Source organism: Perognathus longimembris, chromosome 11 (genome assembly GCF_023159225.1).
Source record: "Perognathus longimembris pacificus isolate PPM17 chromosome 11, ASM2315922v1, whole genome shotgun sequence".
Lineage (NCBI taxonomy): Eukaryota > Metazoa > Chordata > Mammalia > Rodentia > Heteromyidae > Perognathus > Perognathus longimembris.
In genome coordinates this window covers 47,730,566-47,749,057 of record NC_063171.1, presented here as the reverse complement: position 1 = coordinate 47,749,057, position 18,492 = coordinate 47,730,566, and positions in this window count along the sequence as shown.

The window sequence follows — 18,492 nt, the reverse complement described above, 5'->3', positions numbered from 1 at the left end:
CAGAGAAGTGACTGTGAGAAATTAGAGAACAATGAGCTCATAGGCTTTATCTGAAGATGTAGTCAATGTGGACCTTTAAGAAGCAGTGCAAAGACAGTTGAAAGAAGCTATCCCATGAAAATGTATTTGGATATTATAGTAAGTGAAGTAGGCCAGACGCAAAGAAAAGTAGGTTGCATGGTTTCCCTTTTTCGTAAGAACTAGAATATGCCTATGATATTTTTTTTAATTTTTATTGTCAAACTAATATACAGAGAGGTTACAGTTTCATACCTTAGGCATTGGATACATTTCTTGTACTGTTTGTTACCTCCTCCCTCATTCCCCCCTCCCCTTTTCCCTTCCCCTTCCCCCCTCCCCCTCCTCCCCCACCCATGAGTTGTTCAGTTCATTTACACCAAACAGTTTTGCCAGTATTGCTTTTGTAGTCATTTGTCTCTCGATTTTGGTTGCCTATGATTTTTTTTTACCATTTAAATATTTTTATTTAAATTTATTTATTAATTAAACAAAAATTTTTTGATAAGGTGTTGTGCAAAAAGGGTACAGTTACATAGTAGAGCAGTGTGTACATTTCTTGTGATATCTTACACCCTGTTTTTCTTTCCTGTTTTTCTTTATGATATTCTTAACAGGGCATTTCAGTAACCCAATTGCTTAGCGTGTAGGATCATATATAATGAAGTGTATCAACATGAACTTCAAGATATGGAAACAGGAGGTTCTTACTACGTCCTGTAAGTCATTTTTCTTTTTTCTTTCATTTCTCTAAGTTTTCTGTACCTGTGCCTTGTATATAAAAATCATTTAATCTGTACAAGGGAAGGAAATCACAGAAACAGCAAGATAAAGTACAATATTAATACTCACTTGACACTGTGTTGGATATTAATCTTACAGCTTGGGGGAGGGATCTAGGGAGGGGTAAGCAGGAGAAAATGAAGGATGGGGTAACAGTGTTTAAAAGCAAATGTACTCATTATCTTACTTATGTAACTGTAACCTCCTGCTCATCACTTTTTCTTTTTTTTTTTTTTTTTTTTGGCCAGTCCTGGGCCTTGGACTCAGGGCCTGAGCACTGTCCCTGGCTTCTTTTTGCTCAAGGCTAGCACTCTGCCACTTGAGTCACAGCGCCACTTCTGGCCATTTTTTTTCTGTATATGTGGTGCTGGGGAATTGAACCCAGGGCCTCATGTATACGAGGCAAGCGCTCTTGCCACTAGGCCATATCCCCAGCCATCACTTTTTCAATAAAGATTTTTTTTTAATATTTGGTTGGCTTCCACTATGTCACAGGAGGTATGATAGACTACATTTCTAAGAATTCCCTTCCCTGTACAGGGCCACATTGGGATTGACAATAGGAGGAACTTCCTTAATTGTCAAGCATTATGAAATAGCTGTCTGAAGGTCAGTCAGTCAAGAGTATGAGGCACAGGCAAGGCTCTGGTGCCTCACATCTTTAGACCTAGCTACTAAGGAGGCTGGATCTGAGGATCAGAGTTGAAAGCCATACTGGGCAGGAAAATCTGTGAGATTCTTAGGTCTGATTAATAAGCAAAGGAGCTAGAACTAGAAGCATGGCCAAAGTAGACCATCAGCCACAAGCAAAGAATGAGAACATAAAGCATTGAGTTCGAACCCCAGTATTTATGTGTGTATATAATATTTATTTATATATTATACATTAAAGTTATATGCATATATCTTACAATATAGTCTTTTCCACAACCTTTATATTTTTTCTCTGGATAATTAGAGAGGAAAAAATATTTTGAGATATTTACTTACAAATCCTTGCTGTAGTTTAGACATGGCTAAAGTGTTTCTGCCTTACGTTCAAGTGCTGGAAGATTAATCTTCAAAGTGGTACTATTTGAGCCAGTGTGGACCTTTAAGAAACAGCGCCAAGGGCTGGGGATGTGGCTTTGTGGTAGAGTGCTTGCCTAGCATGCATGAAGCCCAGGGTTCCCTTTCTCAGGACCACATAAACAGAAAAAGTCAGAAGGGGTGCTGTAGTTTAAGTGGCAGAGCACTAGTCTTGAGCAAAAACAGCTCAGAGACAGTGCCCAGGCTCTGAGTTCAAGCACCATGACTGGCAAAAGAAGGAGGAGGAGGAGGAAGAGACAGAGACGGAGGAGGAGGAAGAGACAGAGACGGAGGAGGAGGAGGAGGAGGAGGAGGAGGAGGAGGAGGAGGAGGAGGAGGAGGAGGAGGAGGAGGAGGAGGAGGAGGAGGAGGAGGAGGAGGAGGAGGAGGAGGAGGAGGAGGAGGAGGAGGAGGAGGAGGAGGAGGAGGAGGAGGAGGAGGAGGAGGAGGAGGAGGAGGAGGAGGAGGAGGAGGAGGAGGAGGAGGAGGAGGAGGAGGAGGAGGAGGAGGAGGAGGAGGAGGAGGAGGAGGAGGAGGAGGAGGAGGAGGAGGAGGGAGCTTGGTGGTGGGGTGTACATAGCAAGGCCTAGTGTGTAGATTGTGTGTAGATCTTTAGGAGGCAGGGGTCCTCAAGTGTGTAAGAAACACTTCAAAAGGGATTGAGCTGGGCTGGGAATATGGCCTAGTGGTAGAGTGCTTGCCTCATATACATGAAGCCCTGGGTGTGATTACTCAGCACCACATATATAGAAATTGCCAGAAGTGGCGCTGTGGCTCAAGTGATAGAGTGCTAGCCTTGAGCAAAAAGAAGCCAGGGACACTGCTCAGGCCCTGAGTTCAAGGCCCAGGACTGGCAAAAAAAAAAAAAAGTGGGGAGATTGAGCCGTTTCTCAAGGGTCCCTGGTTTGTTCTCCTGAGAGGCTGTTACCAAACCTGACCCTGGCCCCAAGCAGCCTCTCTGACTTCCTGTTGGCTTTTCCCCCATATGTGCTCCCACCACTATTATCTGCCACACGACAGGGGCAGACGTCTATCAGAACCTGCATCATGCTGTATGAACACTTATACTTCAAAACTAAAAGCTCAGTAACCCCTTTTCTTATAAAGTTAACCTGTTTCCTGTATTTCAGGATAGTAACAAAAAAATTGACTAATTCAACCCTCCACAAGTATTAAATGGCTACTATGTGATCTTTGTTTTCAATAAAGTAGATATAATCAGCATAATTTCTCAACAAATACAAGTTTTTAAATGCTAGAAATATATCAGAGGACTGTATAAGAATTTTCATCAGATAAATTAAACCTGAAAGCCAGGTTTTCATGCCTGTCAGCCCACTCACCTGGAAGACAGAAATCAGGAGGACTGCAATTCAAGGCCAGACAATAAAGTTAGCAAGACAAACAAGCTGCATGGGGTGGTGTAGACCTTTGTACTCACATCTTCACAGGTGGTATAGATGAGGTGCTCTGAGGCAGGCCCCAGGCAGAAGGGAGATCCTATCCAAAAAATAATGGAAGAAAGGCAGGCAGGGAAGGAAGGGAGGGAGGGAGGGAGGGAGGGAGGGAGGGAGGGAGGGAGGGAGGGAGGGAGGGAGGGAGGGAGGGGAAGGAAGGAAGGAAGGAAGGAAGGAAGGAAGGAAGGAAGGAAGGAAGGAAGGAAGGAAGGAAGGAAGGAAGGAAGGAAGGAAGGAGGAAGGAAGGAGTAAAGCTCCTCTTGTAGTAAAGCTCTCAAATTATGCCCATATCTTTCATGATCCTATATTTAACCAACAGTCTGTTGACAAAACAAATTTGAAATTATGTAAGAATAAGCATCATTCTTAACTACACTATCACAGAGAAGAAAGCCTTCAACTGAGAAATAATTTATCTGTGTTGTAGACTCGTGAGCAGTCTCCTGACACACACACATGCTCACCAGACTTGTCCCATGTCCTTCACCATGATTTCCTTTGAAAAGGACCAAAATTAAAGACGTACTTATTGATTAACAGAACAGATGGGATCATTAATTATTGGATCCCACAGAGTAATTCATTGAATCCCAAATTGGCAGCTATGAGTTGGAAAATGTCACCATAGTGAATTACTGTTTAAATGGTTTAAATAAAACTATGTTTTATCTGTTAAGCGCACCAGAGTTTCTCCGTGACCTTCCTGGGACTGGCTGCCTTGTGAGACATACACACACACACACACACACACTCACACACACACACACACACACAGAGCACTAGAACATGTACCAGCACACAATTTTTCTTCCAAGACAGGGGTTTCTTCCTGTATAATATTCATTCTTCCTAAGAAATCCCTCCTGATTCTGCTTACTGTGGACTAGGTTACTTTGTCCTTGACAGATTTTTTTTCCTGGTTCTGGATTATTGGTATGGCTTAATCTGCGATTTTTGCATGAGGGGCAACCTCTGTACCACTGGGCTGTGTTCCCAGCCTTGCATCCCAGTTTCTGATGACCTGCCATCTTGACAAGTACTCACCATGAAGGCAATTATTCGTTTCTTTCAATATTGAAAATTGCCTTCTGATTTTATCATTGAGTGCTGAAGTTCTGACGTGCATATTAAGAAAGATGAAAATGATCTTTCTTTTTTATTGTTCTTAGTTGTTTTGTTTTGTTTTGTTCTGGAGGTTGTGGAGCTTGAATTCAGGGCCTAGGCAGTGTCCCTGAACTCTTTTGCTCAAGGCTAGCACTCTACCACTATGGGCCACAGCTCCACTTCTGGTTTTTGAGTGCTTAATTCGAGACAAGAGTTTCATGAGGACTTTCTGCCCAAGCTGGCTTTGAATTGCTATCCTCAGATCTCAGCCTCCTGAGTAGTTACAATTATAGGAAGGAACCACCAGGGTTTGGCAAAAATGATCTCTAATGAATGCGACTTATCCAAGCATGAGAAATATTTTGACTACAGTTCATGTAACAAACTCATGACAAGAGTGAGCATGTTGGGCTGAAACACTATTGGTCAGGTTGTAATTAAATGGCAGATATATGTTGGCTACAGACAAAAGCCTACAAAAGCCAGCAAAAGTATTCTTTGAGAATCAATCAGCTGGTTACATTTTGAATAGAACATTTATGTATTATTTATTCATGGGTGATATACATCTATTTATCTATAATATTTACTGTAATACCAAGTATAAACATATGTGTATAATATACACATACACTATGTTTTGAGTGCCTCCCAGAAAACATGTCATAAAAATTTAATCCCCAATGAAACAATATGAAGAGATAGAAAATTAAAGAGGTGATTATACCATAAGGGTATCAATGCTTTATTGAGGAAGTGAGTTTGTTATCAAGGGAATGAGTTCCTTATAAAGAAGCATGTTTGAGTCAAAAAAAAAAGCTGGAGATGGCACTGTGGCTCAACTAGTGGAGCAGAGCCTTGGGCAAAATGTTGCTCAGATAGTGCCCAGACCCAGAGTTCAAGCCCCAAGAATGGCAAAAAAAAAAAAAAAGCATGTTTGGACCCTCTTGCTCTGTTGCTCCCATCTGTGCCCTCTCTGTGTCTCTCTCTGTCTCTGTGTCTCTGTGTCTCTGACACTCTCTCACCCCTATGTCTGTCATCATGGGATGATGAAGCAAGAAGATCCTCATAAGATGTTGGAGATTTGGTCTTAGACTTCTCAGCCCAGAACCATGAAGCAAACAACTGTGTGTGTCTGTGTGTCTGTGTGTGTGTCTGTGTGTGTGTGTGTCTGTGTGGTATCCTTTTTGTTGACGTACTTGAGCATCCAGTATAACATTAGACATTAAATACAGTGTGTGTGGTGTCCTTCTTGTTGGTGTAGTTGGACATCTACCAGTATAACATTAGACATTAAATACAGTGATGGTATGAAAACCCTGAGAATTAAATCCCATTTATTATCTTTGGACATTATGGGCTGTGAACATCCCTACATGCCACTAAAATTTATTAAATGGATATTTCATCTGTGAATTTAATAAAAACTTACTTAAGACTTCTCATATATTTATCCTACATGATCTCAGGAAATAATAAGCTCCATATTTTTTATTCATGCTTTACTATGTTTTAGAGGAAAATCTATTTTCTCAATTACTTTAGAATTAATTATCTAAACCAGGCACTATGGCTCACGACTATAAGCACAGCTATCTGGGAACCATAGGTAAGAGGATCATGATCCAAGGCAAAAGGTATAAGAACATAACAACAACAACAACAATAATAACAATAGTTATAATAATAATTAATAAAGTACAAAGGGCTGGAGGTGTGGCCTTGAGTTCAAACCCCAGTAATGCCAAATGAAAAAAAAAAGTTAATTACTCCAAGTATTTAAGGAAATGAGACAGAAATCAAGAAAATTGAAGGAAAATCTTTCATTTTCAGTATGTTCCAGTATAACTCAGTCCCTAGGAAGGGAGATTTTAAAGAAAAGACAAGGCAGAGGGGGAAAAAGGCACAGAAACACATATGGCAAGAAGTTAGTTTTTATTTGTTCAGATTCTACCATATTCAAATGACATAATCTCCTTACAGAAATTCCCATAAAACAACAAGAAATGACAGTGACACAAAGGTAAAGAAATAATCTTGGTAGCGTTAAAGAATAGATCCACAGAAGTGACACTGTGGCTCAAGTGGTAGAGCACTACTAGCCTTGAGCACAAAGAGGCTTAGAGACAGTGCCCAGGCCCTAAGTTCAAAAGAAACGAAAACTGTATCACTTAAAAGATGGTTGCCAATATTTGTCTTTTTAAAGCATCAATATTTTGTTTGATTATTTGCTTTGTTGTTTTACTCTCAATTTTCTTCCTGTCTTTATTATTCCATATATTTCCTTTCATCTTGATCTGTTCTTATTCTTTCTATGAGCTTTGAAATGCATCATTAAGTTGATTCTCTAAAGGTTTTCTTTTTTTTTTAATATAGAAGCTCAAAGCTATGGACTTTCCTCTTGGCCTTGCCTTTTCTGTGTCCTAAAGGCTCTGTGAAGTTCTCTTTCCATTTTCATTTGCTTCTGGGAATTATTTTGTTTCCTCCCTCATTTCTTCAGTGACACAACGATCAAACTCACTCTTCATCCTTCTAGCTTCAAATCCTGTGTTTTCCACCATTCCACAAGCCCCAAAAAGACAGAGTGAAGACAGAGTCCAGATTTGACTTCAGGATTCTAACACCTTCACTTTCCACTATTCTGTCCTATTTGCCCCAGCTACTGCACAGGCAGTGTGGAAAATGAATGAGGTCTATGATAGGAAAGTTATCATCACACATTAACTAAGCTGTGGCATCAAACACTGGTTTAAAGACAAAATAACTTACCACACCCTCCACATCAAAGTAATGAGAGCTGTGGTTGATAATCCAAGTCCCAGCCCAGTATCCTTCCCACTCCCAACTGTGACCCAGTTCATTAATTTGTTGGTATGTCAGCTTCCAGGAATGCAAGATCAAAGCAAAATCCATAACTGCCTTTTGTGAGAATTAAGTGATTCCATATATGTACCTGTATGCCATCTACTTGGTAAACATATTTGGCAAAATCATTTCCCTTCCTTCTGCTCTGGTTTGCCATATTTTCACTGCCACAAAAATAGAGCCATGTTTGGAAAGTTCACACCCATTTTCACTGAGTTATTGATGGAGACACTGGCTGCAATTAGATCCATATGGTGCCAGACGCCTGCAGGTAAATGGTGTTTCCTTCATGTTATGATCCTTCAGCAAATATCCCAGACTACCTTCCACAATGAAGAACCCTGATGATCTAAGGGATGGGAATTTTCATGCTACTTCCACTATCTTCCTCATCAATTTGGGCTGTCAGGATGCTTCCAGAAATTGTACAATCCAGCACTGGAGGTTCTCAGAGCATACTAAAGGACCATGTTCTCAAGGGTTGATTCTCCCCGCTCTGTGGGAGCATATCATTCAACGGATGTTTAGTGCCAGATTTATCTGGATACTTCCAAATTCTGAATCTAATAATTGGTCTCCGGAGAATATTTTTCTTAATCTTCCCTTTCTCCTGGGCATAAACAATTCAGACTCTACCACTTCCAGACAGACACAGAGAGTTCACATTGGCCTTTGCTACTGGCCAGACAGTCACACAGATAAGCCTGTGCATGGGTTGCAACTATATCTGAAAAATAAAATTCCTCTGGCAACTGCACTAACCCAGTTCAACCCTACTTTTAGCTAATACTTTTGTAGGCATCTGTCTCCTGGAGATATATTTCCATTGATCACCATTATTGAGGTCATAAAATTACTTGTGAAGCCTGTGTTCACATGGATGTGCTGTGTAGTTCACTCGGTGAAGCAATTCAGTGTAGCAAGCTTTGCATATTCTAAGGATATTTAATTTTAGGCAGTACTCAGATAAAGAGACACTTGTGATCACTCTTTGCCCTGGAATACATGCCACACATGTCCTCTGTGCTCTCCCAGCCCTTTAATTCTTGATTGTGCTGCTGTTTCATCTGATTATGCATCTGCCTCCCCATAGTCTGTGAGATCCTCCAACATCAAGCCCATATCACGGGCCCAATTGATATCAAATGAATAAACTACTAATTAGCTAAAAAACGAATTTAATCCTAAGCCTATGCTCTTGATATTCTGAGGGAAGAGCCAGTAGAGTGAAAAAAATCTGTAGAGCTAAGAGTTGGTGTCCCCTTGACCTTTTCTTATCCAAGTGGCTGAATCCAGAGAGTAATGGAAGAGTCAGCAATACAAACCATGCCAGCTGCTATGGAGTCAATGAAAAATGTCTCCCAATTACAGCCGTAAGGAGGGCTGCAGACAAAACTCACTAGGACTCTAAAGAGAGTTTGGTCAGTGGCTCATTGGGAATCTTATCTCCATCACAATGCTCAGGTCACCATCAGTTAGGGTTGTGTGTCTCTGTGGTGTCTGTGTGTGCTGATCCCCTCTGTCCAGCCTTGATGTTGACTTATTCTGCCAGGGTCACGAGATGATCGATTGTTCTGACGCTCCCTGGGCTATGAAAACTCGGCTTGGCTTGGAGAAAAATCCCACTCTCCCAAGCTTATTTGACTGTCTCGCCTATCTCTCTGCCTTTTATTTACTCATCACCTCCTCCCAATTCTCTCTTCTCTGTGACCCTTCACAGAGGTTCAGAGTCAGAACCAAGGGAAGCGGGTAAAAGAACTCACTCAAGCATTTTATAATCACTCAGAACTTGACAGCTTTGGTCTCGAACCATGTGGCATAGTGAAAACTTGTCATTTGGTAAAGAAGAATCTTTAAGCAGAAAAGACTAAGATGAAAACCACAGTAATCGTGTTGTAACATGTCAATTCAGTGGAAAAGCAACAAAAATACCAAAAACTTGTTCTTTTGAGAAAGATAAAAATGGAAAAGAAATCACACACACACACACACACACACACACACACACGCATACACACACGGCAAAAAGAGGCTAAGCTACTTACCTCCTCATCCTGTTCTTCACCCCAAATTTCTTTACTCTTCATCTCAAACCTATTGTCCAATAAGAAATTCTTCAAAGACCAGAGTTTCCTGCTAGTAAACTTCCCCCAACACAGGAAGACTGGGAAAGAACAATTCCTATCCATAAGAATTCTACTGCCACTCACCTCTTAAGGGTCTGCTGAGTACTTTGGCAACAAATTTTATCCTAAGCATTGAGAAAAACAGCAAAGGAAAAAAAGCAAGAAAATATTTGCTGAGCACCAAGCTGCAAAGTGTTAGGCACTCTGTACACAGGTCATGTGCTATAATCGACACTAATTCCTTTTATTCACACAATTCTCACTTTTCACAGGTGAAGCAACTAAAGCTTATGGAGGAGAACCAGAGAGTTTTCAGTCCACTTCCTATACAAAATAAACACAAATGAAATAAGGCCACAGAAAAGATGACTGTCCACGCTGTATACAAAGTTGAAAACAGGGCTGAGGATATGGCCTAGTAGCAAGAGTGCTTGCCTCGTATACATGAGGCCCTGGGTTCGATTCCCCAGCACCACATATACAGAAAATGGCCAGAAGTGGTGCTGTGGCTCAAGTGGCAGAGTGCTAGCCTTGAGCAAGAAGAAGCCAGGGACAGTGCTCAGGCCCTGAGTCCAAGCCCCAGGACTGGCAAAAAAAAAAAAAGAAGAAGAAAAAAAAGTTGAAAACAATGAATTGCATGATGTTTAGAATAATAATAAAGTATTTGAATCAACAGCCAGCAGAGCCAGAGGACAGAAATGAGCAAATGGGGTGATAAACACAAATGTATACTTAGGTCTAGAGATGGGTGTGGGCAATAGAAGAGAAATTTCAAAGATAAAAGAGGAAGCCAGAAATGTTTGAACTGGTAAACAGCACTGATAAGTCACAGGTGTGCTCAATGAAGCACATGCCTGGATTTAGATCATTTTCAACAACTGATATTCCAAGAAGGTTGGAGGAGGAAGATCAGTCTGAGAAAGGACTGGGTGGAGAAAGAGAGAAGTGAATGTGGGACAGTTTCCCTTCTTCATTTTCACTGCCCTGTAAACCGTGGGTATTTATATTTAACTGGCCTCCAATGCACAGAGTGACAATCAGCAATAAGATATACCTACCCTGTTTGAATGTTTCAGATATTAATGCTAAGCAACTGCTGTATTCCTTTGGGACTTACGAGATTCTGAAACCTTTAAGAAAGGGAAGGGATTGGTCAATCAAGTGTCTGTCTATTATATAATGCCATATCAGAGAGAGAGAGAGAGAAAAGAAGAAGAAGAAGAAGAAGAAGAAGAAGAAGAAGAGGAGGAGGAGGAGGAGGAGGAGGAGGAGGAAGAGGAAGAAGAAGGAAAAGAGAGGAAGAGAGAGAAAGAGAGAGGAAGAAAGAAGGAAGGAAGGAGAAAGAAGGGAAGGAAGAAGGAAGAAGGAAGGAATGAAGGAACGAAGGAATGAAGGAACAAAGGAACGAAGGAACAAAGGGAGGGAAGGAGGGAGGAACGAAGGAACAAAGGAATGAAGGAACAAAGGAAGGTGAGCAGATCAAACTGAGCTGACAGAAATCAGGAGTTTGTCACCTGTCATCTTCGATGCATACTTCAGATAGCCTGTTGTCGTGTGGGGTGTGTTGTTGTGTCACAATGCTACATATCTCTCCTTTTGTATAATTCACATAAAGGAGCTGCCTAAATCACCGGGCTTCATGTGTCCAATTAGTTCATGCCTTGCTTTGGTATATTTGCCAGTGTAGTTGTTTATCAGCACACGTACATTATATATTCATTTGTGCCTCATTGGGTACTGACAGTGGTCATGGTTTACTTGCATGAACAAGATGTCGTCATTCAGTTTTGACACTTACACTCAAGATGAAGGTGCTTAGGTTCAAATTATTGCTTTACAAAATGGAGTGGGCTAAAGCTAGGCACAACCCAAAAACTGCGGTCAATACTCACCCTAAAGGAACCCAGGCAGGCCCTGCCTGTCCTCTTCACTCTCACTTGCAACTGAAAGTGTGAGGCACTACACAACCACGTCAGCTTTCCTAACAATACTAAAATCACTTTTAGCTTGAGAAACCAAGTTGTTGCATGAGAAGAAGCAAAAGCACTACCAGCCTCCAGTTGCTCCTTTGGCTTCTTGTCTCTTCCCTTGCAGTCCTTTCATTTTTAATCCCCAATGCCCCAATTTTACTTCCTCTTAGATTGCATTGCTTCTTGTTTGATGATTGGTTTCCTTTAGCATAATCCAGACTTTGAATATCCTTCATCAAAAGAGTCTAAAACCCAAACTGGGCACTGGTGGCTCATGCCTCTGTAATCCTAGCTATTCAGGAGGCTGAGATATGAGGATCGTATTCAAGGCCAGCTCAGGCAGAAAAGTCTGTGAGACTTTTATCTCCAATAAAACTACCCCCCCCCCAAAAAAAGCCAGTAGTGGTACTGTGGCTCAAATCGTAGAGCACTAGCCTTGAGCACAGAGAGGCTCAAGAACCGAGCCCAGGCCACTGGGTTCAAGCCCCAGGACCAGCAAAAAAAAAAAAAAAAAAAAAAAAAAAAGAGTCTAAGACTTGATCTAGATTTAAGATGATGCTGTCAAAAATATTAATAAAGAAGAATAAATATTAAATATATGTTGTATCTATAGTATTAACATAGTGATTATCAAAATATCAAGGCAGAACCTAGGTGCTGGAGGCTCATACCTGTAATCCTAGCTTATTCTGCAGGCTGAGACCTGAGGACCATGGTTTAAAGAAAAATCCACACTCTTGTCTCCAACCAAAAAGCTGGAAGTGGAGCCCTGGTTCAAGTGGACCTTGAGCAAAAAAGCTCAGAGAGATTAACCATGCCTTGAGTTCAAGTTCTACAACCAGAACAAATTAGATAGAAAATTATTATATATTACTTCTATAAATTATATATATATATCAAGGCAGTATTCTTCACGTTGACACAAATACTCAAGTGAAATGTCAATATGTATCTTCTTTTTGTTTTTTGTTTTACTTTTAACTTACTCTCTAATGCGAAGGAAAATATTAACCAATATTTATGTGAACAATATCCTTTTTCATTAATTGTAAAAACATAGGTAGACTACAGAAACAGGCAAAAAGCAATGAATTTATAGTAAGGAATACATACACTTTTATCATTTGTGTCTTGTTTATGTCCTTTATATCAGTAAAATGTCTAATAAACATATATGCATACTTTTTTTTCAGAGTGAAAAGGAAAGGCCAAGAGTTAGCAAGAAATGCACGGAATTTGAGTTTTGATCCTAGTGCAGTTAGCTTGATCCCCAGGTTCACAGACTGTGCCCTGCTGAACGCTTTGTCTGAAGCACCTATAATCGACTCCCAAAGTATCTGTGCAATGGAACAGCTTCTTGCTGTCTCTTGTCTAACTTCCAGGCTATTCCCTCAGAGAACCACTACATTAAGTCCAACATTTGGTATCCCATTTAAAACATTACAGTGTTTTTATTCCTACTTAAAGTTTATGGAACTAAATTCCTAACCTGAAATTATTTTATTATCTCTCTCTGTGTCTTTCCTTTTACCATTTTCTGATCTGAACTATGACTCTTTTTCCTACCAGAAAAGTCCTGCTCACCACTACAACCACCAACCATGAGGTACAACCACACTTTCCTTACAGAATCAACAAATTGTCATAAAAATATAAAATAATCATGTCTAATATTCTAATATTGATAAAAAGAAAAACAGAGCTAGGAATGGAGATATTGTTCCTCTAGGCACTCAGGGAATATGACCTCCAACAACCCTAACCCCATCTCCAACCCATGCATATTGTAGGAAACTAGAATGGTGTTACTACTCCAGTTCAGGGACAAGATGGCCCTTGGGGTTAAAGGAAATAAAAGTTTGCCCTTCCATTCCTTGAGAACCAAGCTTATTTAATTAAGTATTCTCCCTAAAATAGCCTCTAAGGTAGCCATATAAAAACATATATAGCTGGGCACTGGTAGCTCATGCCTATAATCCTAGCTACCCAGGAGGTAGGGATCACAGTTCAAAGTCATTCTGGGCAATAGAGTCTGTGAGGCTCTTATCTCCAATTAACTACCAGAAAAAAACTAAAAGTGGAGCTGCAGTTCAAAGTGGTAGAGCACTAGCCTTGAGCAAATAAAGCTCAAGGACAGCGCTCAGGCCTGAGTTCAAACACCACGACCAACAACAGCAATAAATACATATTCTGAAAGCCTTGCTGGTACCAAAATGACTTTTGGAAATTTGCCTGGCAAACTAACTTCAAAAACAAGTTGTGGATATATATGTATGTAATGCATATGTATCATATTTTAATTCTTTCCTTTTCCTCAAGAATTGTGCATATGAGGGACACTCTCTGTAGTATCATTCAACAAATACATCAAGATACAGTAAACTGCAGTGCTGGAACTATGGCCTAGTGGTAAAGTGCTCATCTCATATACATGAAACCCTGGGTTCGACTCCTCAGCACCACATATATAAAAAAAGCCAGAAGTGGCACTGTGGCTCAAGTGACAGAGTGCTAGTCCTGAGCAAAAAGAAGCCAGGGACAGTGCTCAGGCCCTGAGTTCAAGCCCCAGGACTGGCAAAAAACAAAACCAAACAAAAGATACAGTACACTGGAGAGAATGAGTAAGAGGGGGACGCAAAGAAGAATGTGGAGTTTCCGAAGCGCCCAGGCAGGTCAGAGACTTTCCAGGCGACACAAGTACAGGCGTGCGGAAATGAGGTGAGACCATGCATGTTCAATAACCCAGCTGCCCATAGCATCTGGGAGGCATGCAATTCCACCTGTCAATTTTCATGCCTCCCTGAGCCAGCAAAAATAAGCACATCAGAAGCTCAGCCTTCAGCTGAGTTTTCATCATGTGGTTTAGCTCCCCTCCAGCCCTTTCTCCAAAGGAAAAAAAATTAAAAAAGCATTCTCACTTTTTATTTTTAAACTTCAGACCTCAAAGAAGGGATAACAATGGGAAATTTACTATCGTTGGAGTTAGGGTGTTTTTCTTTCCTTTCCATTTTCCCTTTCATTTTGTAAAATAGGCAGTTGAAAAGGTTTTACAAAGGTCAGTGAGCCAGGTGCCAGTAGCTCACATCTGTAATCCTAACTACTAAAGAGGTTGGGCTCTGAGGACTGGGGCTCAAAGTCAGCTGGGCAGACAAAAGAAAAACCCTTTTATCTGCAATTGGCAAGCAAAAAGCTATAACTGGAGGCATGACTCAAGCAGTAGAGCACCAGCCATGAACAAAAGCACCAAGTGAGAGTGGGAGCCCATAATACAAGCCTCAGTCCCGGCAAAGAAAGAAAAGATGGCGGGCAGGAAGAGAGAAAGGGAGGGAATGAGAAGTAAGTATTAAGGGAAAACTTCATCATTGTCCTAAAACTAGCACTAAGACACACTAACTAGACAGCCTGAAACTCAGACTGAAGTTTTTAATACTAGAAAGCACATTAGCTTGCTACCCAAAAATGTGACTCGAGTCAATGTAGTTGCTTAGAACAATAGGAACAGATTTTTCTCACTCTGTGTCCCTTAATCTTTTGTTTCTCTCTTGTGTCCTAGGACCCTGAAACAAGAGACCATCAGTTCTACCAACAAGAGAATTTCTAATTTCCTGGGTGCCTATTAGTCACATGACCCTTTCAATACTTCCTAAAGGCCAGGAGTTCCATTTTCCTTGGACTGACCAGTGCCTACTGCCAGAGTCAGGATCCCAGCCGGGTGGAGAAAGTCTCCTCTTTATGTCATACCCAGGCCACTCAAACACAAAGGACACTTTGGTTCTCTGTGAAGTTCTTGGATTTTAGCCAGTTCAGCTTCCCATTTCACGTCAATTAAACAAGTACCACTGCTTCGGAACAGAGACACAACTCAAGCCTCTAAGGAACTAGGAATGTGTGAAATCTTTATATTTTCAAATTATTTTTTAAAGGTTCCTTGTCTCTGAAATTACTATATATGGTGCCTATCACCAGCTGAGTGCCTAATGCTTAACCAAGAGATTTGGGTGCTAAGGACACCCATTCTCTCTCTCTATTTTTTACTGAGAAGTCAAGAGAGATTTTTGGCAGAGCCGGATTTCTGGAGAGGAATCATCCATCAGCCAGTGGTGACCATTTCAAACTCTGCTTCCTGTCAGCTAGCATCCTGACTCACGACAAAACTGAAGGCAAGCTCCAAGGCACACAGCTAGGGTTGGCAATGTGGCCAGCCAACAGAGTGCGGGCAGCCCTCAGCAATCCTGACCTCCTTGCACTGAAATGAGAGGAAACTGACCCAGAGCTGGTGTTTCCTCAGTGCACCGCCCAACTTTCCCCAACAGAAGGACCACAATTCACTGATAATGGAGCTTTGAAGTGTGTGGCCCAGTGCCAGGAAACGTGGCAAGTGTCCTTTAGAGAATATCTGCTTTAAATTACTCCCTGTGTGTATGAAACCATGCATGCTAACTCCAGTCTTGCTCCTGCTTTCAGAATTTAGGGGCTTTGGGCTGATTGATCTCAAGCCTGCTCTTTTGGCTCAGACCTAAATGGAAGCCTTACAGGGTTTAGGTGTTTTTATTTATATATTTTTTCCTTTCTATACTGCATCTCAACCCTGAATGTATTCCTCTTCTTTGTCTCTTTGCTTCAAGTGTTTTGCTCATAATTCTCATATCCTCCGCAACTTTCTATTTCTCTCTTGGAGACATTTATTCAATGATGTTTCTTCAAAGGAAAGAAGTCTACTCAACAATTAAACCATTCTGAAATTCTTCAGTTCAGAATACCACTAATATTACATGTGTGAAAATGGAACAAAGCAACTTGAGGAGACTGGTTTGGAAAAGGGGGAGGGGGGAGGAAGGAAGATGATAGAGGACTAATCATGATCAAGAAGCTTTACAAACAAATGGACTTGTTAAATGATACCCCCTTGTACTACTAATTGATGTCAGTAAATATTTTAAAAATGGACACCACTAATAGCACTTAGGGTATGTGGTGGGTCAAACAATATACTGAAACATCTCTTTCATAATTTTGAAGGCAAAATCTACTTTATAATGGATTCTACCACTCAAGTAATTGATTCTTCTTAAATCTATTCGGTTAACTCTACTAATATATCCAGCTTGATTTAGGTTTGGTTGATTCTTTTTGGAGAAGCTATTTAACTTTTTTTGTTAGTCATAGGACTTGAACTCAGGGCATGGGCACTGTACCTGAGCTTTTTTGCTCAAGGCTAGTACTCTATCACTTCTGGTTTTCTGGTGGTTAGTTGGAAATAAGTATCTCATGGACTTTCATGGCCCAGCTGGCTTTGAACCATGATATTCCAATCTCAACCTCCTGAATAGGTAGGATTGCAGGTAAGATCCACCAGCACCCGGCTTAACTGACCAATCTGAGGTACCGTCCAACTCCTTACCACTTGAAGTGAGGTCCTTGGGCCAAAAGAATTGCCATCACTAGAAGCTTGTTAGAAAGAGTCCTTGGGCTCTCATCCAAAACCAACTGAATTTAACATTGCATTTTAACAAGACTGTCAGTCCAGTGTGAAAAATATTCCCTTGAATAAAAGGAAAACACAATCAAGGGAAAGTGTCAGCACTGTAACCAACAGAATTCAAAAGGGAGCCTCAGCCAGCACCTTGCCTAGTGCCTTTCACCGTCTGTTCCCCCACCCACAAATCCTTAACCCCTCTACACTAACTTTTGGTCAAATCAAAAGTGTTTGCTTATTTAAACATGAAAGATTCTGAGCACTCAGTGAGGTTTCTCTCACTCTTCAGTGGTCAGAACATACATTGGAAATCTGGAGAGCTGGGTCATTCTTGGCTCATCTAACATGAATTACAGGAAAAAAAGAACCTTCGGGACCCTGACCACAGTTGTCCTCAGAAATGTTCAACTCCCAGGCTGGGCAAAGAAAAGGTTGGAGTCAAGGAAAGGCAGGACAGAACTGATGATAGTGAAAAGGTGTGGAATCTCACATATGGACGCATGGCTTTTGTAAAAATGTAACATCAGAGTGGTCAGTTCCTCCCCTTGTAACTGATGCTCAACAGCTGGCAATGGAAGTTCAGCCCCAAACAGCTGCTAAGCCAGCAGAGTCAGCTCTCATAGACTCAACCAACTACTGATAGAAAATATTAAGAGAACATCGTATCTCTATTGAACACATTGAGGCTTTTCCCTTACCATCATTCCCTAACAAAGAACAACTTTTTATGCAACATTTGTAGTGTTTAGGTATTATAAGTAACCTAGAAAGGACTTCAAATCTACTGAAAGACAGACATAGACATTATACACTTTCTATTCTGTTTTATATAAGGGACTTGAGCATCTGAAGATTCCAGTATCCTTGAGGCATTGGACCCAATCTCGCACACATACTGCTTTGACTAATGGATACCTGCTGCCATTTTGGAGATGTATGAACAACAAATAGATGAGAGAGAACCTGGAGTCTACATGTTTGTCTGTTCCTAGTGGCTAGCATTTCTTGGGTGGCTCTTCAACACCAGCTGTTTTGGGTTAAACTCCATTGATAGAGATTTCTAGTTTTACTGTTTCTGGCCTCCTCATGGCTTAGCCAGTCTAAATGCTTCCTGGCCTCAGTTCCCTCTTGTAGAAAGCAAAGAAGATAAGCTCTTTCCTAAAGATATGTGAGGCACCTTGCTCATCCTGGGCCTTCAAGAGATAACATTGCAATTCATTTTCCCTAGAAGATGAACCTTTTACTATCATTACATTCTCATAGGGGTAGATGCTTTGTCAGCATGGAGACAGATTAAGAAATGGACAGTTTCATAAGCATTAGGTCACTTGAGAAAATGACAAAATAGATTGTGCCCTAGCAAGCCAAGAACAGAAGGCACTGGAAAATCTTATCTGCTCTTTCTGGGAGGTCCATGTTATTTATTTTCAGTTCAGTGAAACCAAAGTTTGCAAGCCTCACTACAGATGAAGCCTGGCTCTTTCTCAGCTTATGCTCCTATGGACAACACCAGCAAAGTGGTGAGGCTGAGCTTTACACAGCAAAGGCTCCAATACCAAGCCTTCTCAAGCCTTCAATTAGGCCAACAGTCCCACATACCCACCCCAAGCCACAACCATGAAAGG